A 26,717-nucleotide genomic window follows, 5' to 3' on the forward strand; every position below is an offset into this window, starting at 1 on the left:
GTCTGATGCAGTGGGCAAGGCCCAGTATGTGCTCATTTATATATTGTATGGTATGTGGTAGCTTGGGGGAGCTCACTAAGCTTCGTGCTTACAGTTTCAGTTTTGGTTTCAGGTACTTCCGCAAGCAAAGGGAAGAGCTCGGGGTGATAGCATCGCACACACCACAACTTTAGCTTTTATCCTGGGAATTGATTTAGTTTGTTTTGATTTGACATAGTATGATACAGTTTTCCACACAGTGTTTTTATTATGTTTGGGATACATCACGTATGGTTTTATGATATGACACTCAGATTATGGTTTTGGTTATATTGAGAAACGAAATTTTTGGGTCGTATTTTTGGGTCGTTTCAGTATAGATCTATATTGGGCTTGACAAACCCACACATGAGCTACATGCAACAGCTAGACCGATAGGTCTGGGGTGGTGACAAGTGTCATTTGACTTGCGACGCCTGAAGAACGTCATATTACGAGGCCGCCTAAGTCACAGTATGGTTATAATAACTCACATGAGGTATTAACCAAACATAAGATTTACGGGTTCCACTTCTAAATTTAACGAGTTTTATGTCCATTCAAACTCGCATAAATTTCTTTAAGTTTGGTAAAATACTTGTACACATCGGTCTTGACTTTTAAGACTACAATGCATTACATAAGGAAAATATTGGATTTTCTCAAACAAACATCACTTTTACATAAAGAGGATTTTAAGTAACACTTACAAACGCTTATGAACTCACCAACTTAATTGTTGACACTTTTTCAAAACTACTTGTATTCTTAGGGAATAAATAAAACGGGTAATCGGGCACTTTTGAGGATGGAACGCTAAGGCGCCAAACGTTCATTCCTTTTTGTCAACATAATGTAATTGATTTGGAAACATATAAACATATACTATGATGTAACTTTTTCAATTATATTTATTTTGGTTGCATATACTTTGAGCACTATTGTAATTGTTGTTATGATACTGCACATGAAGTCCTCCACCCCGAGACGTTTCCGCAATCCTCGGTTTGGGGGCGTGACATATATATATATATATATAATCAATTTATTATCAACTACATGCTCCACTTATAAAATATGCTTTCAATTACTCCAACATGTTATTCTTATTGTCTCGTGACACCATATGAGACTTAAGAAATGATGTAAATGTGATCAAGTGTCGAGAGAATCAAAGAGAAAGTGGCAGTTAGAGTGTGTGTGTGTGTGTATGAATGTCGATAATTTAGTCTTTATACATACAACAATAACAACTAAAATTCTAATATTCTTGAGATCCTCCTTGATCTTTGCTTGACTCAACTTTTACAAAGGTCTTCAACGTTCATGAGGTACTAATCAGGTATGTTTTGACCTGGTTTATTCCTTTATTGTCAAGCTCTATGTTCCTGCATAAGATATCACAAGAAACATGATGACAGTCCAAGATATTGATTAAATCCAAGATCATGGGCTTGCCTGGGATGTTAGTACAAGCTTAAGATATATGTAAAACCAGCAAAATTTGGGCTAGTCAATTAAGATATAATAAGCGTTAAAAATGACTGTTTGATAAAAGATTATTTATGATAAATAATCTTAACCAAAGCTATAGTATATGTGACATATACATATAATGAACGTTGAAATCCGACTTCGTATGAAAAAATTATGCTTATTCGAAGTTTCGCGATTACACCTGCACGACTCTGCGTATCGAAGAAAGTGAATTTTTTATAATTACTTTTTAGCCTAATTGATATAAACTAAATTCATAGTAGTCACTAAGCCGGGAGCATGTATATAGAGAACGTCAAAATCTGACTTCGTGAGAGGAAGTTAAGACTTTCTAAAGCTTCAGCACAACAGTGCAGGCACAAAAACCGAAATTCTAATTGGTTGATTGTTAGACAAAACAATCTAAACGAGAGTTGAAGATCTCGTTAATAGGAGTATGTCGATATAAAGACAATCGAGAACGGATATCGTATGAAAGAGTTATGAATTTCGCATGGACTTTAACTGTCACACCCCAAAACCGGAACGGCGGAAACGTTTTGGGGTGGATGACGTCATGTCAAGTATCACAACATATGTAGTATAGTAAATCAAAGTACAACAATCATTGCATTAATAGTAATAGTTTTACATGGTTTACATTACAATACATCAAATAATACAAGTAATAATATAGGTGCAACTTAGCACTAAGCTATCTTCATCAACAGCTCCGGGAATGTACCTGTCTAATGCTGACCTAAGAGGACAAGTTATTTGAAAAGCGAGTATCAGCATTTTTACAAATGTTGGTGAGTTCATAAGTATTTAGTGTCATTTTATTCAAATAGATTTAATAAAAATGGTAGTTTTAGAGTATCCATTAAATTAGTGTCTTTTCCAAAAAATCCTATATTTTCTTTAATAAAAGCAGTCTTCTACCAAGACTGGATGGAGTTATGTGGTAAAAAGTAGTTTTCCCTTAATTGCTATCATTATCAAAGTACATAATTTGATTATTAAGGAAAGCAAGAGAAACCAGGGAAATAACATATGCCTCAGCAGTGAAGACTGCTGACTAAGGCAAAAGGAATCATAGACTCCAGGAGGGTATCGAATGAACGATATGCCTGGCTCAGTCTAACAAAGGGAGACACAGGCCCCTGACGGTACCAAATGAAAGGTACAGCTGGCAAGGACTATACAGAGAATACGGACCCTAGACAGTATCAAATGAAAGATACAGCTAGTAAGGTCTAAAACAAAGAATACAGACCACAGACAGTATCAAATGAAAGATACAACTAACAAGGTCTAAAACAGAGAATACAGACCGCTGACAGTATCAAATGAAAGATACAGCTTGCAAGGTCTACAAATAGTGTGACTCTGAGAATGGGTTTCCAGCATACAGTGTAAGTTGCTGGTGAAATACCATTACCTTAAGCCCATGAATTATAAGGCAACCTAGGATACTCGTAACCATACTAACCGACACTAGAGTACCTGACGCCCTACAAGCATCTATAAAATATGACATTTGTCATCCCTTGGCTTGGTGGGCCGTGGACTGTAGCTAGCAGTCAGGGTGCGGGGGTGTCAATCCCGTATAGATCTATACACACAATGCCCGATCTCCCTACAGGAGACTCTGGTTACCAACTAGACGACGGAGAAGGCCACGTCCCGAAGATGCATCCCAAAGAGTGGGTAGTGGGTTTCATATATATAAGTGCTGAACTAGAGGTAGAGACTCATAACTGAACTGACTAGAGTAAACCTATATGTCTATGCTCGTATACATAACATACAACTAATGAATCAAACGATCTTCGGACGGCCATCCGATCCCACCAGACCACATCTCAACGAAGAAAAGGAAATAGGGCGGACAAACCTTCCTAAGTCCTTCAATCATTATTTATATGCACCTATACAAGTACAAACATACATCTAACTACGACTGAGTGTGTAACAAGTGGAAACGTATTGTGATGTATAACTGAGTCGTGGTGTGTAAACGTACAGTGTGGAATAACCGAATTGTGATGTATAACGTACAGTGTGGAATAACTGAATCATAAAGTGTGAACGAATAGTGTGGAATAACCGAATTGTGATGTATAATGTACAGTGTGGAATAACCGTATTGTGATGTATAACGTACAGTGTGGAATAACCGAATTGTGATGTATAACGTACAATGTGGAATAACTGAATCATAAAGTGTGAACGAATAGTGTGGAATAACCGAATTGTGATGTATAACGTACAATGTGGAATAAGTGAATTGTGATGTATAACGTACAGTGTGGAATAACTAAATCATAAAGTGTGAATGAATAGTGTGGAATAACCGAATTGTGATGTATAATGTACAATGTGGAATAACCGTATTGTGATGTATAACGTACAGTGTGGAATAACCAAATTGTAAAGTGTAAACAAAACAGTGTGGGATAATCGAATCGTGAAATATAAGCGTTACCAAATATAAGTGTATCACAAAGTGGAAACGTTATCAAGTAGGAGTTTAAACTAAGTAAAAGCGAAGCAGTGGCATCTAACAAGCAAGAGTATACGACATGGAAGACAACTTTGATGAAAACCTTGGAAAACCCTTATACTTAAGAAAGTCACAACTTGGTATTCTTTGGTAAAATAAGTTTGAAAACCTTTAGAAATTCTTTGGACACCTTTCATAAACCAGTTTAAAATGAACTAAGTAAGAGTTATGAACAAGTGAAAACATTTTAGAAAACCATTTATAGTATCCTACTCGGTAAAACAGTTTACAGTGTGGTAAATTCTTGTGCATGCGGGTTATCAATCACATGTGATTGATATGATAACTGGCATGTTTAACTTGTATCCCCCCTATAAAACATGTAAAAACATTTAAAAGGTTCACTCAGAGGTATGAACTCACCTGGTATAAGTGGATTCCGACGAAGGTGCCGGTTGGGTGCTCGGTGTCAAGTAAAGACTTAGACACACTTAGTGACCTATTTAACATATGATAACATATGTTCACATACAATTAGTACATTTAATACTAATTAAACAAGTACACGCATCCTAAAGTGCGGAAAACACTTTGGTTAAGTGTTTGGGGTGTCCTGGGTAACATTTAAGGGCTTAAATGGCTTAGGAATGGAGTTTACTCTTCAAGAGTAAACTCTATATATAGAGTTCACGGCCCTGGGACAACTCCCCATGAGTTTACGGCCGTAAACTCATGGTGAGGGTGTTCTAGGATGATTAAAGGTCTCATATTAATGGTGGAATTTTGCTAAGCCCAAATGTAAAGTGTATGGATGGATTTGAGGCACCTTCATGGACCAAATGGGAGTTTACGACCCCAACCAAGGGAGTTTACAATCGTAAGCTCCCAAGGACATATTTCTTGGGTGTTTTAATGGCTTAAGTGATTGAGAATAATTCCTATGTATTTTTCCAAGTCAAATGGGGAGTTTAGGGCACCATTTGGGCACTTAATGGGAGTTTACGGCCCATTAACCACCTTTATGGCTCCTATCCGTTTGGTTTTATTGAAGTTTAAGGCCCTTATAACAATGGTATTGCATTCAAGCTATTTTTCCAAGACCATAGGGGGTGTTTATGGCATTTCTAACACATAGAATTGAGTTTACTCCCCATTAAGGGGAGTTTACGGCCCAAGCAAGTTCTTGGGTAGTAAACTCAATTTTACTCTCCAAAGACTAGTTCCAAGGTGTTCTAAGTCCGAATATGTAAGCCTAAAAGTCATATCTAAGCCTTAGGGGCATTTTGGAGGGGTTTTGGGACTTAAAACCCCATTAAATGGTGTTCACGGTCCAAGAGTGTTCTTGGGCCGTAAACACATCATTTTGTCCCTATTTTATGTTTTAAACTCGTATTTGCAGGCTAGATAAGCTATTTAACAAGTTAGGATATGTGGCTTACTCGTTTGGGGCTCGAAACGGACGATTTTTGGCTCGAAATTAAGTTTTAGAGAGAGAGAGTGGGGAGAGTGTAAAAAAGTCTCTAATGGACTCCACTCACCCTTATATAGGGGTTGGAGTTGGGGCTCAGTGGAAATCTACCCGATACTGCTGTTAAACGGAGTTTTTTGGTCGCACCCGATTTAGTGGTTATATTTTGACTTGGTTGAAACTAAAATTTTTTTAAAGGTAATTTTTGAGGTGTTTCTAACTTGTTTCAACCTTTACCAAGTCATTATAATAGTCCCCAAATAATTAACCTCTTCCAAAAGGTTAACGGACAGTTAAATAAAACGAAGCTTTTTAATGGGAAAAGGTTAAAAAACTGACGGAATAGATTTCGGGTTGTCACATTATCAATCTAAACCGGTCTAAATATGAATTTCTGTTAGAGTTAGTGGTTGAGACCTTAATGAAAGTTTCAGAGCTCGTCGAGAGGATTCCGGGGATATAAAGAACATTAAAAACAAAGCTCGTATCAGTAAGTTATGAATTTTCGAAAATTTGGAAATTTGCACGCGCACAGTGCGCGACATGCACGAGTATGTGGCACCACGAGAGAGCACCACGTGGCAATGTAGGGTGGCCAAACTCTTCAAGAGACATGGAGACGTGGCAACATGAAAAATTGACACATGGCCTACGTAGGTTATGATACACGTCATTGTTCTAGAAGGATGATGCGGACGAAGAGGTGGACGACATGTAGCATGCGACCAAAGGAGCCATCAAGGTGCATAGACGCGACGTACCTATGGTTGGTGCATGGCACGCTTTTCAAAGTTGCTATAAGTAGGCTTCAATCCGTATACGCTCCTCACATCTCACCCCTACAACCTTTCTCTCTCGAGTTCTTCTCTGCCTTAGCCCTATTCTCCCTTTGTATTCGGTATTCCAGCAAAGCTCTAAGGTCCCTAAGTACTCGGAAAATAGTAGTTATCAAGTAGAAGCTCTGCCAACGTAATTTTCATACTTTTATCAATAAAATCTTGGTAAGTTAAGCTACACTCTATGTCTTTAAGTGTAACTTATATGTATAGTCATAAGTCATTATCATGAACCTATAAATAAGATTTATTAGTAATTCCAAGTTATTATATTGATTGTTCTACTTACGGAGATGATGTCTAAGCTTGATTTAGTAAGGTGTTTAAAATGGAATTTCCAAATAGTATACCAAACGAACCCCACCTCCGATATGATCCTACTGTTGGATTAAGGTGTATGAGTTCATAACTAAATTGGAATAAACTTTCAAATATAAGCAAAGTTTTTTTAGGTTGCTCTCATAACTAGAACTTGAATAAAATTACATTTATAGAAAAAGAGTGATTTATTATATTATTATATGAATAATAAACTAATTGGAAATTAACTGGAAATAAATAGTTGGTTTGTTAATTATTATGTGATTAATAAATTAATATGAGATCAATAGTTAAACAATTGATTTGTTAATTTATGTGATTAATAAATTAATGATAAATAAAAATAGAACTAATTAATTATTAATCAAAATTAATATGAAATTAATTTTGGATTAATTGTAAGTAATTAAAGATATAATGGGTGAATTGTAATTTCTCAATCGTCGAACAAAAGAGACAAAATCTAGAACCATCATAGAGAGGACAGATTTAGAAACCCTTCTAGGGTTCCCAAAAGCCTCATAGATGTTGATAATGAAAAGGATTTGAATTGAATTAAGTCAATTATTTAATTATTCAAATATTTCTTTGTCCCTAAGTTAACTAACTATAAATATGACCCCTTGGGCATCAATTTTCGTGGATAATCTTTCTTAAAAGCTTATGAACAAACACTCTACCTCTCATTCTCTCTCCTTAAGTATCTTATACTTAGGGTTTGGGTGTGTGTCATTAGAGGCATCATCATTTTGGTTCTAGCTTTGCAAGCTTTTCAAACAAATGATTTAAGTAACGTGTTTGATACAACAAGTTTGAGGTATGTATATTTAGTTTCTGATTTTTGAAATTACTAGGATGCATATTAGCTTTTGTTATTCAAAGTAGGGATGGAATTTAGAATAGGGATGTCAACGCGGGCAAACGGGACGGGGAGTGCATCCCCTGCCCCCGCCCCCAAAATTTTCCCGTTCCCCCGTCCCTGACCTCACCCCGAAATGTTCAGCCTTCTGATGTGTGTAAAACTCACTTAGTTTTAAACCTACTTTAATTATCAAATAACACACAAAAGGCAGTGAACCTATCAATTGTGGTATAGCTAAATAAGCAGGGTATCGAACACAGGGAACGGAAAATTAAATTAAAAACTAATTCTATCTAAGTTGATTAAGAAATAAGGGTTTTTCTCTAGTTTTACAAGACTAGAAACTTACTAACTATAACTAATTTAAGACTAGAAAATAATAATTTAACTAGATTCAATAATTGGAAAGGAACTTCTGTTTAGTTCAACTCGGTTAACTTTATGGTTGATTTTAAGGTAATAGTGCAATGGATTAATTCTTTCGTTGGTTACCGATTCAAGTGATTAGGTTCATGTTCACTACCCTAATCCTTAGCAAATAAACTAACTCAAACAGTGGCCAATTGCTTAATTTAATTATATTTAGTAGATTAATTATTCGGGTTAAGTTAGACTTGCAATAGCTAATTAATTTATTATTCTTAATTAACCTCTTGTTTGATGATCATCTTACAAGCTTGCACATGAATTTACTCAATTTTCTTATTAATTCTAGTTTCATATTCATTAATCCTAGACATATAGTATAGTGGTCACATATCATATGAGGTCAATAATCAATAGATGTTCATGCTAATCAATTATCTTCCTATTAACAGAAAATTAATTATTATTCATACACAAGGTTCTTTAGCAAGCTAAAATAACAAAAATTCACCAACTTGGAATTAATCCTACCAATCAATCAAACCATATTGTCAACTTTGTATCCCCAAACAGAAGTCTAAAGATTTTAGTTCATAATTAAAGTAAATAACAGCAAACAAACAAGTTCAAGTTGCTTAATCATATTGACAAAACAAAAGAATAAGTAGAATGATGAAATTGTGCCTTAATTACTCCCGGAATTGAATTCTAGCTTTCTTTGTTGACTTCTAGGGTTCTTCTGGCTTCTTAATCGCAACAAAACACTTCTGAATCGTCCCAGAATTCTTTCTGATCGATCTGTGGAGTTATCTTTAAATAAGCGATCCGACTCGTCGAGTCAAGTGGTAACTCATCGAGTCCCTCTCACATTCCCCGTATTGCGATAACTATCTGGAATTCCGAATCATTATCCTTCTGATTCCTCGACCGGACTCGTCGAGTAGGCTATCTGACTCGACGAGTAGAAGCCTTTTTTAGTGTTTTTTCTTCTTCATTCCATTCTCGAGCTCCTAACCGCTTCTCCTGCTTCCTTTTGCTTCCGAGCTTCATCTTTGGACTGAAAAACATAATTCAACAGTTTTAAGTACCTTTTGTCCACAATATGCGATAATTTAGCTAATATATGAATAAAAAACTATACTAAATATGCACATATCACCTTCCTACCCCCGCCCCTGCCCCCGAATCCCTTTTATTACACCGCCCCCGACCCCGTTCCCCCGTCTCCGATTGATTTTGGGTTGTCTTTTTTTGATCTTAAAAAGTTGTTATTTATGCTAAAAGAAACTATTTTTTAGATAACAAATAATTATTTATAGCAGAATTTTACATGTTAAAATAAAAAATGTATGGCATCTTAAAACATTATACTAACAACTTAAAACCATGTTTTAGATGAATTTTGGAAGCTAAAAATCATGTTATTGTTTATTATATTTATATAATTAGTATATGTAAATATATGTGTAATTTATTAATGGGGTCCCCATGGGGGTTTCGGAACAGGATTGCCTACCACCGCCCCCGCCCCTAAAATTCAAACAGGGGTTAACCTTGCCCCCACCCCCGGTTTTTAAAAAAAATTCCCCCAAACGGGACGGCCCCCCTACGGGAACGGGGTCCCATGGGACTTTTTGGCATCTCTAATTTAGAACCGAAAAACCAGACCGGAACTAGAATCAGACTCGAACCGAAACCGTGAGAACCGGAATATATAGAACCGGTTCTAGTTCCGGATTTAAAAATTGGCTTTATTTGGGTTTCGTGTAATCCGGGTTTGGGTCCATCGGGCCCGGGTAAACCGGGTCTAAAAACCAGAACCGGTGTTTAGAACCGGAACCACTTTTAGGGCCAGAACTGGTTTTTGTGAAACGTTTAAAAGATTCATATTTCATTCGTTGCAACTCCGATTGACATGCAGTTTTTTCCAACATGTAGTTTAGAGTTTGTACATAATTTTAGACTAGAAATTTACCATTTTTACTTTTATATTCATTGACTTAAAGTCCCCCAAAGTCGAGATATCAAAGCTGAAAGTTTTTAGTTTTTCAGTTTTTTTGTATTCGGTGAAAGTTTTAAAACATGCATATCAAATTTGTTTGAATTCGTATTGATATGTGGCTTTTTCTAAATTGTAGCTATAGTTTGTACATGATTTTAGACTATAATTTTGTCATTTTTGGTTTAATATTAAATGATTTATAGTCCTCCGAAGTCGGGATATCAAAACTGAAAATTTTCACATTTTCAGCTATTTGTTTTTGTAAATGCATATCTTATTCGTTTAAAGTCAGATTGATATGCAGGTTTTTCCAGAGTGTATTTTAGAGTTTGTACATGATTTTAGACTATAATTTTGTTAATTTTGGTATCATATTCAATGAGTTACAGTTTCCCAAACTCGAGATATCAATATGAAAATTTTGAAAGCTCAACCCACTAAGTAGTAAGTAATTACCAAAAAATTATGGTTTTTCCGAGTTTTCCGGTTCTAAACCCACTTTATCTGATTACAACCTACCCACTTTGATGTTTCCGAGTTTTTCGGTTCTAGACCCACTTTACCCGGTACCATACTCGAAATCAAACTGGAACTGGTTCCTATATACCGGTCTGGTTTCCAGTTCTACAAAATCTCGTTAACCGGTTCCAGGATTTCCGGGTCCAGGTCCATCTGGTCAGGGTTTGGACCCAATTTCATCCCCAATTCAAAGTATGATGCCTTAATGTGAAGACATTGATAATTTTAGGTTGCATGTGCCCTTCTTAATTGTTAAGTGTTTTCCACATTGAGCATTTTGTTGTAACCTAATAAGCCTATCAGTGGGATCAAAGCCACTTGGTATGTCTAACATTGAAAGCACATTAGTTTAATCAATTTTTTTTCTGTCAGACTGAGATCATGACGTGACAGAGGATCTTTCATGATGTGAACACAGTTCAAATCTAGATTTTCAGGATTTTCTGTCTAATCTGATTTATGTGGTTTTATTTAATAATTGTCTGTTTTGTTTCTGTCAAAATCTGATTTTGCTTGCCTAAGATGATTAAAATAAAAATCCTAAATATTATGAGATAATTTTAGACAAATTAATGATTAATTATAAGATTAATTAATATGCCTTAATGGATCTAAATGATTAATTTAATTATAGAGTAATTAAAATATAATTATAAATCCATGATAGGTTTAAATGATTAATTAATTAATTGATTAATATAATTAATTTTAAACGTTTAAATGAGTAATTAAATAATTAGTTAATTCAGTTAATTAATTTTAAACCTTCTATTTTTTTAAATGTTTTAAAATACACCTATATATATATATATATATATATATATATATATATATGTGTGTGTGTGTGTGTGTGTGTGATTAATTATTATATGTATAATATAAAGTCAGTCGAATCATTAGTATGCTTCATTCACGAAACCATGCTATAAAGAGGGTATACGGAAACGACATATAAAATATTCGTTGAATGGGTGTCATTTTCACCCACCGCTCTCTTGTAGTCATGTGTGGTGGAGAGTCGTTAGTCGAACGGTTTCGATAAGACATAATCTCATTAAAAGTATAATGGTATAAAGTAATAGTACCTTTTAAATCTCACTATAGTTACTTTAGGAAAAATATGAAGTTGTATGCTAATCCATGAAAACGCACATCGTTTCTTTACGAGTAGTTAGTGGAGCGTGTGTGGTTAACCAACACACTAATTTTGGACTATAGCGATGAAACGATGAAACAAATAGTGTTTATAATTATTGGTGGAGCGTATGTGGTTAACCAGCTGTAACGCCCCGATTCTCGGGTATTGATTTATGTATGGATCCTTTTTGGTATTTGGGTCTACTCGACGAGTTGGTCGCCCTACTCGTCGAGTAGTAGCAGGATGGTCCATGCGTTTTAGTGACCTAAATTTCGGGGCATTTCACCCTATCTAAAGGATCATTGGCCTCCCCCAACCTCCCCTTTACAACCTCTTGTCCCTCTTTAAACCTAATTCGAGTGTGTGTGTTATTTTGGAGAGTTTAAGCTTGTAGGAAGGATTTTGATGAAGGAAACACTTGGGGAAAACAAGCTAGTTGAAGCAAGAGTTCGTGGGATTCAAGATATGCATAAGTAAGCACTCTCTTGAAGGTACTAAGCCGTTTTCCTTGGCTCGTTTTCACCTAAACCCTCTTTTGCATTAGTTTTTATAAAGGTTTCTTGTGCTTAAGCCAAGATCTGAAGTTGTAACTTTAAATCTGGACCCCCCTTGGCCTCTAGATTCATAAAGTCATCAACTTTGCCTAGTATGAGCCTTACCTCAAGTGTATGACTTCTTTTCAAGCTTAGTTTTGTCGTTTTAGGGTCTTAGAAGCATTGCATGCACGTAAAGTTTGCAACTTTACTTGATAAGCATGCCTAAGGAAGTTGGATCTGCAATTTGGAGCCTTGGCATGGCTTAAAAAGTGTTTGTATGGTTAAAGGATTGAAGGGAATCGACGAGTCATATGAATATGGGCGCGAACCCGACGAGTTGGATGAACAACTCATCGAGTCCAATGAAGATTGTCGTAGACTCGATGAGTTGGATGAACAACTCGGCGAGCCGGTTAAGGTTTCCCCAATGGAAGGATGTGTGTGAACTTGTCGAGTTGCAAGAAGGAAAACTCGACGAGTGGCCTTAGAGCTTCGATCGTGAGCCTTAGGAACTCGACGAGTCACTCTGGTGACTCGGCAAATGGATGAGTATCTCATAGAACTCGGCGAGTAGCTGAGGATACTCGATGAGTTAGGGTCAACATGGAATGTTAACTTCGAATTTGACCAGGGGTTGACTAGTTGACTTATGAGGTACCATGGAAGTTTGGGAACTTACGAGTATGGTTCTATTATGATAATAGGTGGTGGAGTTTGTGGCAGCGATCCGAGAGATGGAGTTTATCTACCGAGCCGACTTTTGCGAGGTGAGTTATCCTCACTATATGAACAGGGTCTAAGGCACCAAGGCCAACCCTTTATGGTTTTTATTTGGTTATGTCATGATATGTTTATTGCCTACATCCTGGTAGTTAGGATGGTGATATGCTTATGCATAGCGACCTGGTTAGGTTAATGTTCAGGTTATAGGATGATGCTATGTTAGTGACCAGTTAGGTCTATACCCCGGTTAGTGGGGATGTTGCTATGATTAGTAATCTGATAGACTTATTTGATTGTTATGTGATATGAGCTACACATGTTTGTTTGTTGATTGGGGTTAAATTCAGGCATTCCTGCTTTGTGTTGTAGGCCAACATGCCCGGTGAGCGGTCCGGATATGTTGTAGGCCCTACGAGGCGATCCAGATAGGCTGTAGGCCCTGCCAGGCGGTCCTGTCAGGCTGAAGGCTCATCATGCATGTTGTTCTGTATTATTATATGTTATGATTATATTGGTATGGAGTTGGTATTTTGGGGTAGCTCTCTAAGCTTTCGGGCTTACAGTTCCAGTTTATTGTTTCAAGTACTTCTGGTGATCAAGGGAAGGTAAAGGCTTGATTGTGATTTGTTTATGTTTCTGGGGAAAACTGATATTTGTCATGATTTTATGGATTGATACTAGGATACTCTGATGATTACTATTTTGAAAACAACATTTGTAATGATGAATGGTTTTTAAATGTTTTGAAAAAGTTTTAATTTTGCGTGAAATTTTTGGGTATTACAAGTTGGTATCAGAGCCTTGGTTTGAGTGAATTGGAGGAACATTCGTGTGAATACAGTCTAAAATCAAGGAAGGGTTTTCAAAATGATTTTCAAAATAAGTAAAGGACGGCGCAAGGTTTACAATCAGCCGGAGCCAGCAAGTAGACCCCCCAAAATACCATACAGTTATTTGATTATGTGATATGTTAGAACATCATGCTAATATTAGGCTATGGATCTTCAGGAATTGCATGATAGAATTGCCTGATTACATGATTCCTGCTAGTATAGGGTTTTCTTTATATGAGATTGACATCCTTACTGTAGTTATTTATGTATGCATCGCATCTATATATAATTAAGATCTTATAGCTTAAGAATGTTTGGTTTGGCCTTATGTTCTGTCCTTTTAGGGCGTAGGGTAGGATCGGATATTCGAAAGTCTATAGGGTCTAACGTTAGGTATGGCTAGCATACACGAGTGCTGCAAGGTTAGGTGGAAGTTTCGTGGATGAGTAAGCAGTGTGAGGCTGGTAGGCCAGTTGCAAGACATTTAGCATTCCTATAGGAGTGAGGATCGCGTGCTCATTATGGTTATGTGTATTGTTAGGGTATTGTGGTGATACTTGAGAAAACTATGCATAGATGTGGAAGGTATTATGGGCCTGTACTACTGAAAGCACAGGACCCATATGCATGGCAAGGAAGTAACAACCCCTATGGTATAGTCGGGAGTTGAATCTCAGTTATTATGTGGATTATCTAATACCGTTCGGTATGTTTCATAATGGTGGTGACGAGACGTTTTGCAACTGCATTCGGGTCGGGATCAGGATCAGGAGACGGAGGCCAGGACCTGCCGGTAGCACCTGAACCTGTGGTACAGATGGGGACAGATGAGCTAGATGCCATGATTCGAGAGGTCCTGCATGATGAGGTTGCCACTTTGTTCCGGGCGTAGCTACTGGAGATGTTTGGGTCTATTCAGACCTCTATGGTTGAGCTTGACGAGTGTTACGTAGCCCTTACAGAGACGGCTGCCACCGCAGCTGCATCAGCTATAACAGCGGCAGCAGGAGGTGGAGCTGGACGGGGTTTCCAGTACCGGGACTTCGATAACACGAAGCCCCAACATTTAATGGTACTCAGGATGCGATTAAAGCTATGAGTTGGCTATCTGACGTGGAAGGTTGTTTCTTCACATGTTCATGTCCTACTGACTAGAAGGTTAGATGTGCCCTGAACCTGCTAAGGCTAGGGGCCAAGGATTGGTGGAGACTGACGACCGGATCGTAAACTGATGGTCAGAGAGCTGTTGTTACTTGGGAGCAGTTCTGGGAGATGTTCCGTGCCCGCTATGTTCCACGGGTGGAGCAAGAGCGATTAGCTCTGGAGTTTTTAAGTTTGAGGCAAGATGTAGAGTCGGTGATGGAGATCACCTATATGTTTATAGAGAGGGTGATGTTCTGCCCATAGTTTGCCTCCCAGTAGGCTCAGATGACTCGTTATCTGAGCATGCTCAGGACTGACATCCGTCAGTTTGTGTCTACCCAACAATGTGATACCCTGTTGGAGTTGCAAAAGGCCGCTAGACGGCGTAAGTTGGAGATTAAGTTGCAGTTGAGGGAGCAACGACAATCCCCAGCGCAGTTGCAGTCGATGGCAAGCGGTCTAAGACCACTAATTCTAGGACTGGGGGTCAGCAGAGTCGTACTTGTGGAAAGTGCGACAAGAGTCATTATGGAGCTTTTCGAGCGGGTAGTGGGTGCCACAAGTGTGGCAAAGAGGGGCACTATGCTAGGGATTGTCGCCAGTCCGCCCCTGCATCGGATATGCAAATATGTTATCATTGTCATCAGGCTGGTCACGTAAAGACCAACTGTCCACAGCTCGCAGCCAAGCCGGCGCATGCTCCAGCGCCAACTACATTGATGATTGCTGGTGGGAGACCAGTTAAGGCCAAGCCTCTGAAGGCTCAGGGGCGTGCCTTCCAGCTTACGACAGAGGAGGCCAGGGCAGCACCGGATGTGGTTGCCGGTATGTTTCTATCCTTTATTATATATGTGTTATACTTATTTGTTATACCTGTGATTAGGTACGTTTTTAGTGAGCTCCTTGCCCGCTTTGGTTTTATTTGACTCGGGGGCGAGTCGGTCTTTCGTATCTCAGTTGTTTAGTAGGTAGTTTGGTGTGCCAGATGGATAGTTGGAGTGTCCGTTGCGAGTCTCTATCGCTAAATAACATGGAGTTTCTGCTTATTCGGTCTATCGAGGGTGTGAGTTGTAGATTTTCAGAGTGTCCTTTCCGATAGATTTGATTATAATTCCCATGGGGGAGGTGTGTGTAATAGTGGGCATGGATTGGCTCAGTCGGTTCGGTGCTATGATTGACTGCGAGGGCCAACAAGTGGTAGTTCGAAACCAAAGTGGGGGAGAACTAGTTGTATGTGGTGAGGGCACCAGAATGGGGTCAGGGTTCTATTCAGCCACCAGAGCTCGGCAGTATATTCAGCACGGGTGTGCGGGCTACCTAGCGTACGTGGTGGATATGCGGGTTGGAGACCAGACTTTAGTTTCAGAGGTTCCAGTGATTAGGGAGTTTGATGACGTATTTCCGGAGGAGTTTCCAGGGATACATCCGGAGAGGCAGGTCCAGTTCTGGATCGACCTAGTGTCGGGTGCGGCTCCTATTGCCAAGGCATCGTACCGTTTGGTACCACCTGAGATGCAGGAGCTGTCTTCACAGTTGCAGGAGCTGTTGGGCAAGCAGTTCATTCGACCTAGCAGTTCTCCGTGGGGAGCATCGATCCTCTTCATTAGGAAGAAGGATAAATCGCACTGGATATGCATTGACTATAGGGAGTTGAACAAGTTGACAGTGAAGAGCCATTATCCACTCCCAAGGATAGACGATCTCTTTGACCAGTTGCATGGTGCATCTTGGTTCTCCAAGATTGACTTGAGATCGGGATATCATCAGGTCCGGGTTAGAGAGGAGGACATGGAGAAGACCGCATTTCGAACTCGTTATGGTCACTACGAGTTCGTGGTGATTTCATTTGGGCTCACCAACTCACCGACCATATTCATGGACCTAACGAATCGGGTCTGCAGACCGATGCTTGATCGCTCAGTCATCATATTCATAGATGATATCTTGGTGTATTTCAATACTCGAGAGCAGCACGAGGAGCACCTCAGGGAGATGTTGGAAGTTCTAAAACAAGAACGACTGTATGCCAAGTTCTTGAAGTGTGAGTTTTGGTTACGATAGGTCCAGTTCCTCGGGCGTCTTATTAACCAGGAGGGGATTTTGGTCGATCCGACCAAAATCGAGGCAATTATGCAGTAGAAGGTGTCGAGGTCTCCTTAGGATATCGGGAGTTTTCTGGGGCTAGTAGGGTATTACCGGAGATTTATTCGAGACTTCTCCAAGATTGTAGTACCCCTCACTCATCTAACATGGAAGGGATGGATTTCTGGTGGGGCCCCGAGTAGCAGAGGGCGTTTGAGACCCTCCGGCGGTGTTTGTGTGAGGCTCCAGTTTTGACACTCCCTGAGGGAGTAGAGGATTTTGTGGTATTTTGTGATGCATCCATCACAGGTTTAGGGGGTCCTCATGCAAAGAGGACGAGTGACAGCCTATGCATCGCAACAACTGAAGCCGCATGAGACGAGATACCATACACATGATCTGGAGTTGGGATCGGTGGTATTCGCTCTCAAGATTCAGAGGCATTACCTATATGGGGTCCGTTATACCATATACACGGATCACAAGAGTCTGAGACACATCATGGATCAGCCGAACCTGAATATGAGATAGCGCAGGTGGTTAGATGTTGTCAAGGACTATAATTGTGAGATCCTTTACCACCCTGGTAAAGCAAATGTGGTTGCGGATGCTTTGAGTCGTAAGTCAGCTGGGTTTTCCACCCCAGCAAGGTGTATGTGGATAGCGGTGGATTCCTCGTTGGTGAGTTTGATCAGAGATGTCCAGGTTGAGGGCATACGACCAGAGAACTGGGAGTTGGAAAGGATCAAGGGCGAAAGCGCTCGTTTGATCAGGATAGCCGGGGGTTATTGACCCGATGTGGTCGAGTTTAGGTTCTGATGACTGGTGGAGTTAGACAGACAGTGATGGAGGAGGCTCATAAGCCTCATTTTTCCATACACCCGGGGGCCACCAAGATGTACCGAGACCTGAGTTTGAGTTATTGGTGGCCATGTATGAAGTGAGGAATATGTCGATAGGTGCTTGAACTGTAGGATGGTCAAGGTTGAGCATCAGAGGCCTCATGGTAAGCTGCAACCTCTAGAGATTCCCATGTGGAAATAGGAGCAGATCACGATGGACTTCATTACAAAGTTGCCAAGGACGGTGAAAGGGTTCGACGCTATATGGGTCATCGTGGATCGATTGACCTAGAGTGCTCATTTCTTAGCGATACGGGAGATTTCTTTGGCCGAGAGATTGGCCGGCATATATGTCCGCGAGATTGTTGCTCGCCACGGAATTCCGGTCTCCATTGTCTCATACCGGGATGTTAGGTTTACCTCCCGTTTCTGGCAGAAGTTCCACGAGGAACTAGGCATACGATTGTAGTTTAGTACAACGTTTCACCCTCAGACCAATGGTCAGAGCGAGCAAACCATTCGAACCCTCGAGGATATGTTGTGAGTATGTGTTATTGATTTTAGTGGGAGTTGGGATTCCCACCTACCACTTGCAGAGTTCGCCTACAACAACAACTATCATTACAACATCGACGCTCTGCCTTTTGAGCTGTTGTATGGACGAAAATGTCGTACCTCGGTTTGTTGGGGCGAGATTTGGCACAGGGTGATGGGATGGACGGAGGTAGTTTTGCAGACTACCGAGAAAATTCAACAGATTAGGCAGCGATTGCAGATCGCTCAGAGTCGACAGAAGAGTTACGCCGACAGAAGCCAATTTGAGTTAGAGTTTCAGGTGGATGATATGGTAATCCTGAAGGTCTCGCCCTGTAAGGGTGTAATTCGCTTTAGGAAGAGGGGGAAATTGGGTCCTTGATACATTGGGCCGTTCAGGGTCGTTTCCAGAGTTGGCAAGGTGTCGCACAAACTAGAGCTCCCATATGAGCTTGTTCGGATCCACAACACTTTCCACATTTCACAATTGAGAAAGTGCATTGTGGATCAGGAGAAAGTGGTGCCATTGGATGATATTCAGTTTGATGAAAGACTAAATTACGTGGAGAGGCATATGGCCATATTTGAAATAAAGATGAAAATTTTGTGGAACAAAGAGATACCATTTGTGAAAGTGCAGTGGGAACATCGAAGGGGATCCGAGTGGACGTGGAAGCCTGAGGTAGAGATGCGAGAGTATTACCCGGTGTTGTTTACCCAAGCAGACTTCAAGGATGAAGTCTAGTTCAAGTGGGGAAGAATTATAATTCCCCGATTCACAGGTATTGATTTATGTATGAATCCTTTTTGGTCTTTAGGTCTACTCGACGAGTTGGTCGCCCTACTCGTCGAGTAGTAGTGGGATGGTCCATGCATTTTAGTGACCTACTCGCCGAGTCCAAGAAGGGACTCGACGAGTAGGAGCTGGCAGATGAAACTCTAAATTTCAGCGCATTTCACCTTACTTAAAGGATCATTGGCCTCCCCCAACCTCCCCTTTACAACCTCTTGTCCCTCTTTAAACCTAATTCGAGTTTGTGTGTTATTTTGGAGAGTTTAAGCTTGTAGGAAGGATTTTGATGAAGGAAACACTTGGGGAAAACAAGCTAGTTGAAGCAAGAGTTCGTGGGATTCAAGATATGCATAAGTAAGCACTCTCTTCAAGGTACTAGGCCGTTTTCCTTGTATCGTTTTCACCTAAACCCTCTTTTGCATGAGTTTTTAGAAAGGTTTCTTATGCTTAAGCCAAGATCTGAAGTTGTAACTTCAGATCTGGACTCCCCTTGGCCTCTAAATTCATAAAGTCATTAGCTTTGCCTTGTATGAGCCTTCCCTCAAGTGTCTGACTTCGTTGCAAGCTTAGTTTTGTCATTTTAGGGTCTTAAAAGCCTAGAATGCATGTAAAGTTTGCAATATTACGTGATAAGCATGCATAAGGAAGTTGGATCTGTAATTTGGAGCCTTGGCATGCTTAAAAAGTGTTTGTATGGTTAAAGGATTGAAGGAACTCGGCGAGTCGCATGTTTGACTCGGCGAGTCATATGAATATGGGCATGAACCCGACGAGTTGTATGAACAACTTGGCGAGTCCAATGAAGATTGTTGTAGACTCGACGAGTTGGATAAACAACTCGGCGGGTCAGTTAAGGTTTCCCCCATTGATGGATGCGTGTGAACTTGTCGAGTTGCAAGAAGGAAAACTTGACGAGTGGCCTTATAGCTTCGATCGCGAGCCTTAGGAACTTGATGAGTCACACTGGTGACTCGGCGAGTGGACGAGTATCTCAAGGAACTCAACGAGTAGCTGAGGATACTCGACGAGTTAGGGTCAACATGGACTATTGACTTTGACTTTGACCAGGGGTTGACTAGTTGACTTATGAAGTTCCTTGGAAGATTAGGAACTTATGAGTGTGGTTCTATTATGATAATAGGTAGTGGAGTTTGTGGTAGCGATCCGAGAGTTGGAGTTTATCTACTGACCCGAATTTTGCGAGGTGAGTTATCCTCACTATATGAACAAGGTCTAAGACACCAAGGCCGACCCTTTATGGATTTTATTTGGTTATGGCATGATATGTTTATTGACTACATCCTGGTAATTAGGATGGTGATATGCTTATACGTTGTGACCTGGTTAGGTCAATGTTCTGGTTATAGGATGATGCTATGTTAGTGACCAGTTAGGTCTATACCCCGGTTAGTGGGGATGTTGCTATGATTAGTGATCTGATAGATCGATTTGATTGTTATGTGATATGAGCTATCATATGATATTTATGTGCACATGTTTGTTTGTTGATTGGGGTTGGGTTGAGGGAGTTTTGCTTTGTGCTGTAGGCCAACAATCCCGGTGAGTGGTCCGGATAGGTTGTAGTCCGTGCGAGGCGGTCCAGATAGGTTGTAGGCCCTGCGAGGCGGTCCAGTCAGGCTGAAGGCTCATCATTCATGTTGTTCTGTATTGTTATATGTTATGATTATATTGGTATGGAGTTGGTATTTTGGGGTATCTCGCTAAACTTTCGGGCTTACAGTTCCAGTTTATTGTTTCAAGTACTTCTCATGATCGAGGGAAGGCGAAGGCTTGATCGTACCGCTCCTCATATTTTTTTATGTTTATGGGGAAAACTAATATATTTTATGATTTTATGGATTGATGGTGGGATACTCTGATGATTACTATTTTGAAAACAACCTTTGTAATGATGAATGGTTTTTAAATGTTTTGAAAATGTTTTAATTTTGCATTAAATTTTTGGGTATTACACCGGGACATCAATGGGGGATTATAAATCGATATGGGGTGTTTGAGGAGCGTTTAATGGTTATTCACATCTTGTTTGTGATCCTCAGCTTCCCCAGTCACAAAAGTGAGAGAATAATCGAGATTAAACATGTCATTAATAAGATTAAACGAATCTTAAAAGTTCTAGGAGTTTCATATGATTGAAATTGGTAAAAGCCTTACCTACCTAAAATAGATTCGAAATTGATTACGAAACTGCTCTTCAAAATTCGAATCGAAAATATGGATCTTAGCCTTAATTTAATTTCTGGGTTAATTGTAACACCCAAAGTTTGGAAGGCCAAGAAAAGGAAAGAAAACCCTAATTTTAAGTGGACACTCGGCGAGTCCAAGGAGGGACTCGGCAAGTCCGAGCGGGATCCGGGTCGAGGAGTAAGTGACCGACTCGGCGAGTCGGCCAAGGTGACTCGGCGAGTCTGGTCTGAACGAGGAAAACCTTAATCCCATGAGTTGTATCCTATTTAAAGGGTGTTATGTCCCTCCCTCAGCCCCCATATCACCCTAGAGAACCAGTAAACCCTTGATTTCGTGAGGGCTTCCATCAACTGAGAGAAATAGCTTGGAGGAAGGAAACTTTGGGAAAGGAACTTGAAGATCAAGAAGGTTGCTTCACAGGAGGAGGTGTAGATCCGAGATCTACTTCAGTTGTGTTAATCTTGGAGGTAACAAGCTGCTATTTTCCCTCCTTTACACCTAGATCTATGTGTGTGTGTTTTGGGCATTGTTGGCATAAGAGTAACCATTCGAGCTAGGGGTTCAGATCTGAGGTTGCTACCTCAGATCCATGCTTAATTTGGTCTAAAATCCCGTAAAGTATCAACTCTTGGTATATTGGTGGAGCATGGTTGTCATAAACCCTAGTTTATTGTGTATTTTGCCTAGATATCCTTCTCTACATGTAAAGTTTGCAACTTTACGTGAGGAATAGGCTTGGGAAGGGTAGATCTATAGTTTGGAGTCCATGCATGACTCAAAAGTCCTCTGCATGTAAAGGGATTTGAATGGACTCGGCGAGTCCTTTGAGTGGACTCGACGAGTAGCATGAAGGTGTGGAGCAACTCGATGAGTGGGATGAACAACTCGTCGAGTCAGATGAAGATTGCCTTGTACTCGGCGAGTCTGTTATTGGACTCGGCGAGTCAGGTTGCAAAACCCACAAACCCTTCGAGTTAAGACTCGAATCAGTGAGTCGGGTGGAGACTGAGTGAGTTGGACAGGTCAGGACTCAGAAATCGCTAGACTCGGCGAGTCGAGACGCGAATGGGAGGAATCTGAACATTTGAACTCGGTGAGTTAGTAGGGTGACTCAGCGAGTAGGGTTGACCTGGAAGGTTAACTTTGACCTTGACCAGAGTTGATTTGGGTGTCTTTCGGGGGTCAGTTAGGCTCAGTGTTGCTTTGATATTGGTAGTTCGGGGAGAAAGAGGAGCAGGAGTTCAGTGAGTTGCCGGGCAGCAGCTAGTGAGATCATCAGCAAGTTCATCCAGTGCAGGTGAGTTTCCTATTGTGTGAATGGGTCTAAGGCCACAATGCCGGCCCATGTAGTTATGAGTAGAAGACCTGGGGGTTAGCCCTAGGCACAATATGCTAGTATGATATTCAGGACGAGGTCTAGTAATAGCGGGCGGGTGCCCAAGGATTTGTTTATATGATAGTTTATACTTGTTGTCTGTGTGATACATGTATGTGCCTGGTAGGGAGGTGAGTGTGGGCGAGGTCCCGTATCTCACCAATAGCAGAGTGTGGATGGGGTTCCATATCTCATTAGTAGCAGAACAGGGGCGAGGCCCAAACTAGAACAGGAGTGAGAGTGGGATGGGCCCATATCTCACTACCATTAGGAGCGTGGGTGGGGTTCCATGACTCATCAGTAGCAGGACATGGGCGAGGCCCAGGATAGGCGAGGCCTTAGGACAGAACCAGTTGCATGTGTTTAGTTATGTGTTGTGATATGTTTATGTGTTATTATTTGTTGGCGGGCGAGGCCTTATGACAGGCGAGGCCTAAGTAAAACAGATTTGTATCCGAGCGGGGCTTAAAGCCAAGCGGGGCCTGGAGCGGCTGGGCCGTTGTAGCGGGCGAGGCCCGAGGTAGGGGGGAGGCCCAAGATAGCGGGCGTGGCCCAATATGTGCAGTATGTGGTTATGCATGGTATGTGGTAGGGTGGGGAACTCACTAAGCTTCGTGCTTACAGTTTTCAGTTTTGGTTTCAGGTACTTCCGGTAGCGGAGGGAAGAGCTCGGGGTGATCGCATGGCACACACCATAGATTAGACAGCCTGGGAATGTTTACTCTGATAATGAACATGTGTTTTGAAAACTTATACTCATATTATGTTTTGGAATGATGACTTTGCTTTAAGTAATGTTTTATTAAAAGAAATTTTTGGTCCTAAATTTTCGGTCGTTACAAGTTGGTATCAGAGCCTTGGTTTGAGGGATTCGTACATGCTCTTGGGTGTGTCTGAACTCAAATTGAGGAATTGGTATAGAAGTATTCAAAATGAAAATACAGTTTGGTAAAAAGAGAGTTTTGAGAAATAAAACGGTTTTAGAAAAGCAAAAAGAATTCAGAAAGAAAAGAACTTTGAAAAAGAGAAAAGAGGTGTGGTGCATGCAATCAACCGAGCTCAAGTAAGTACCCCAAAATACCCATACAAGTCTATGATTTGATTATCAGTTAATAGAACAACATGCTAGATTAGGACTGAGGATCTAGGGATGATGCCTTATGTACCTATTATATGTGCTTTTGATCTGCATGATAGTGCTGAATAGATAGTAGTAGGATAGCCTGTTTAGGTTATGCCTGAGTTTATGAGTTGTGTTGCATGCTAGTTCGGATTCTTGCTATGTGGATATGATTGCTTGAGTATGTTATGGTTAGATTTTCCCTTTGTCTGAATGCTGCTTGCTTTGTGCATTGTGGGATTTTGAGTGATGGGAGTTAGCCATTAGGTGGATACGGTGCATCACATGTGATCAGGGTTGAATAATCTCAGAGTGTGGGATTTGGTCCTATTGCGCAACTCGTGTTTGAGTCCAACCGTTGTAGGAACGAGCCCTCTACTTGAAGGATTATCTGAGCCTCATCACATGTGATGGTATCCAGGTGATGGCTGATTGGCATCACAAGGAGACCTTCAGCAGCTGAGGGCTGGTTTGAGTTGAGTCAGAGGTTTCCCTAGGGTAAGTCTAGGATGAGGTAGTGTTGGGAGCAGTAGTAGTAGAAAAGGGACCTGATGGAGTCGAAGCAGTTCTTGAGGAAAGTACGGATAGATGTGGAAGGTAGTATGGGCCCGTACTACTAAAAGCAAAGGATCCGTACTCGATTCGGGAAAGGCCGAGATAAGACCGGGCACCTGGTAGTGAGTATGTTTGGTCTCGCAGCAGTGAGGAGTATTTTGATAATGGTTATGTTATATGTTTCAGTATGGTGACATTGCGAGAGAGACTAGCGGGCGGATCAGGCGCCGGAGAGGGATCAGGCTCGGGTTCAGGGGCCGAGCAGCTCAAGGAGCGGATGAGAGAGTTGATATCAGCCGAGGTTACGCGCAATATTCTAGCTCAGACTCCTGTGATCTTTGGCACGGTCAAGGATGGTATATTGGAGATTTTGGATGAGAGGCTGGGAGCATTCCGTACTAAGATGATGTCTTTGTTTGGAGCGTGTACCTTGACATTTCGGGAGTTTAGGGCTTGCGGGGCACCAGATTATCATGGGGCTAGGGGCCCCATCGCTAGCAGCAGATGGTTGGCTGATGTTGCCAACGCATTCCGTACGAGCCGGTGTCCTGAGGAGGACAAGGTCAGACTCGCTTCCTGTCTACTGAAGGACAGAGCGAGGGATTGGTGGGAGGAGATTGGTCATGCTTTGGGTGATGATGCCGCGTTGGATGCAATGACTTGGAGTGATTTCTCAACTAGGTTCAGGGCGGAGTTTTCGCCAATTATTGAGGTGCAGCAGTTGGCCCAAGAGTTTCAGAATTTGACGCAGACCACTGAGACTGTGGCGGAGATCATCGCCAAGTTCAGGGAGAGGTCCCTTCTTGTTCCGCGGTATGTCGCGGATGAGGAGATGAAGAAGGCCCGATATCACGAGATGCTGAGGGATGACATTAGGGAGTTCGTGAGCAGGTCCGGTTGTAATACGCTGGAAGATATGATTTCTCAGGCCAGGGAGAGGGAAATTAATTTGGAGCAGATCCGGAAAAGGAAGCCGGATGAGGTTCAGGTAGCCGCGAGTTCGGGCAAAAGGCCTAAGGGATCGTATTCGAGATCGAGGGATTATCAGGACCGTAGTCGATACGGAAAGTGTGGCAGGGCGCACGGGGGCGCGTGCAGGAGTGGTAGTGGTGGTGAGTCTGGCTGCTTCAGGTGCGGTCGGACTGGTCATTTTAGCAGGGATTGTACTGTTACCATCACTCAGGGATCAGACTTGATATGTTTTCACTGCAATCAGCGAGGCCATAAGAAGGCCTAGTGCCCCAGTTTGTTTTCAGCAGGACGGGTGATGGCACCTGCCCCTGCAACCTTGAGGATCACAGACGACCGTCAGGGCCGTGTGGAGACGCCTGCGGTAGGAGGCATGGCCAACGCCGGACGTTGCAGGTATGCAATTTCCGTTTTCAGTTCTTTTGTTTGTGCATGATGTTATATTGTTATGGTTTCTGCATCATTATCGGTATGAGCATTTCATTTTTGAGCGGTTTGATTGTGATCGAGTTATATGCCATTTGCATACCTTGGATATTTGGATAGTAGTTAAGGGATGAGTTCTATTGGAAAAGGTTACTTAGGGTGCAGTAACTGTAGCATGCCTTGGAGGGACTCGGTATGTCTCACTAGTTCGAAGTCGTATAAGTTTTAGAAATGGACTGGTTAGATCCCTAGCTATGGGAAGCGTGGGATTCCTCAACAGATTGATTAATGGTAGCAAGGATTGGGATTTCTCTTCATTAAACATCGAGGTGTAAGCAGGAGCGAAGTGGGGGAGAACCCTCTGAATGTACAAGAGTAAGAGCACACACATCCAGAACGAGTATGTGATTTCTGAGAAGTAAAAGAAGTAGTTCAACGTTTGATGGATTGAGTAGTTCAGGGTTGGGAGTTTGAGAAACTCCCCATCAGTCCGGGCGTGTAAAAGGTGATGTAAGACTGCGGGTAAGCCGTAGCATTCCGTAGTAGCTTCGTTGGCGGAGTCGAGGCGAGGCCCTTATCTCCCAACATTCAGATAGGGATCCGGAATGGGTAATGGACGAGAATGGTAAGGAGTTTGCCGGTATAGCCCTTGAGAGGTGAGACCTTGGGAGAGGCCGCTCTAGGATATAGTCGGGTGAGACCCGCGGGCGAGGCCCGTATGAGAATAGCAGGGTAGCTGAGACCTGAGAGTAGGGTTGCTTAGTAGTATGGGTGGGTGAGACCCGTGGGCAAGGCCCGTGCGAGAGTAGTGAGGCAAATAAGATTAGACAGATAAGGGTGGGTGAGACCCATGGGTGAGGCCCGTGAGTTTTAGCAGCACAAGTGGGACCTGGTAAGGGATCTTAGTGTCTTGATAGGGGATTGGGGATCCCAGGAAATTGTAGTGCCAACATGGTAGAATAGATTGAGCAGTATAGGTGGTTGAAGTTTCGTCGAATGTGGTTGGGAGCGACTAGTGGTTGTGTTGGGTCGGCGATCGGTGGGAGCCGGTAATCCAGATATTGAT

This window comes from Lactuca saligna, chromosome 1, assembly GCF_052625555.1.
Source record: "Lactuca saligna cultivar CGN05327 chromosome 1, ASM5262555v1, whole genome shotgun sequence".
NCBI classification, from domain to species: Eukaryota; Viridiplantae; Streptophyta; class Magnoliopsida; order Asterales; family Asteraceae; genus Lactuca; species Lactuca saligna.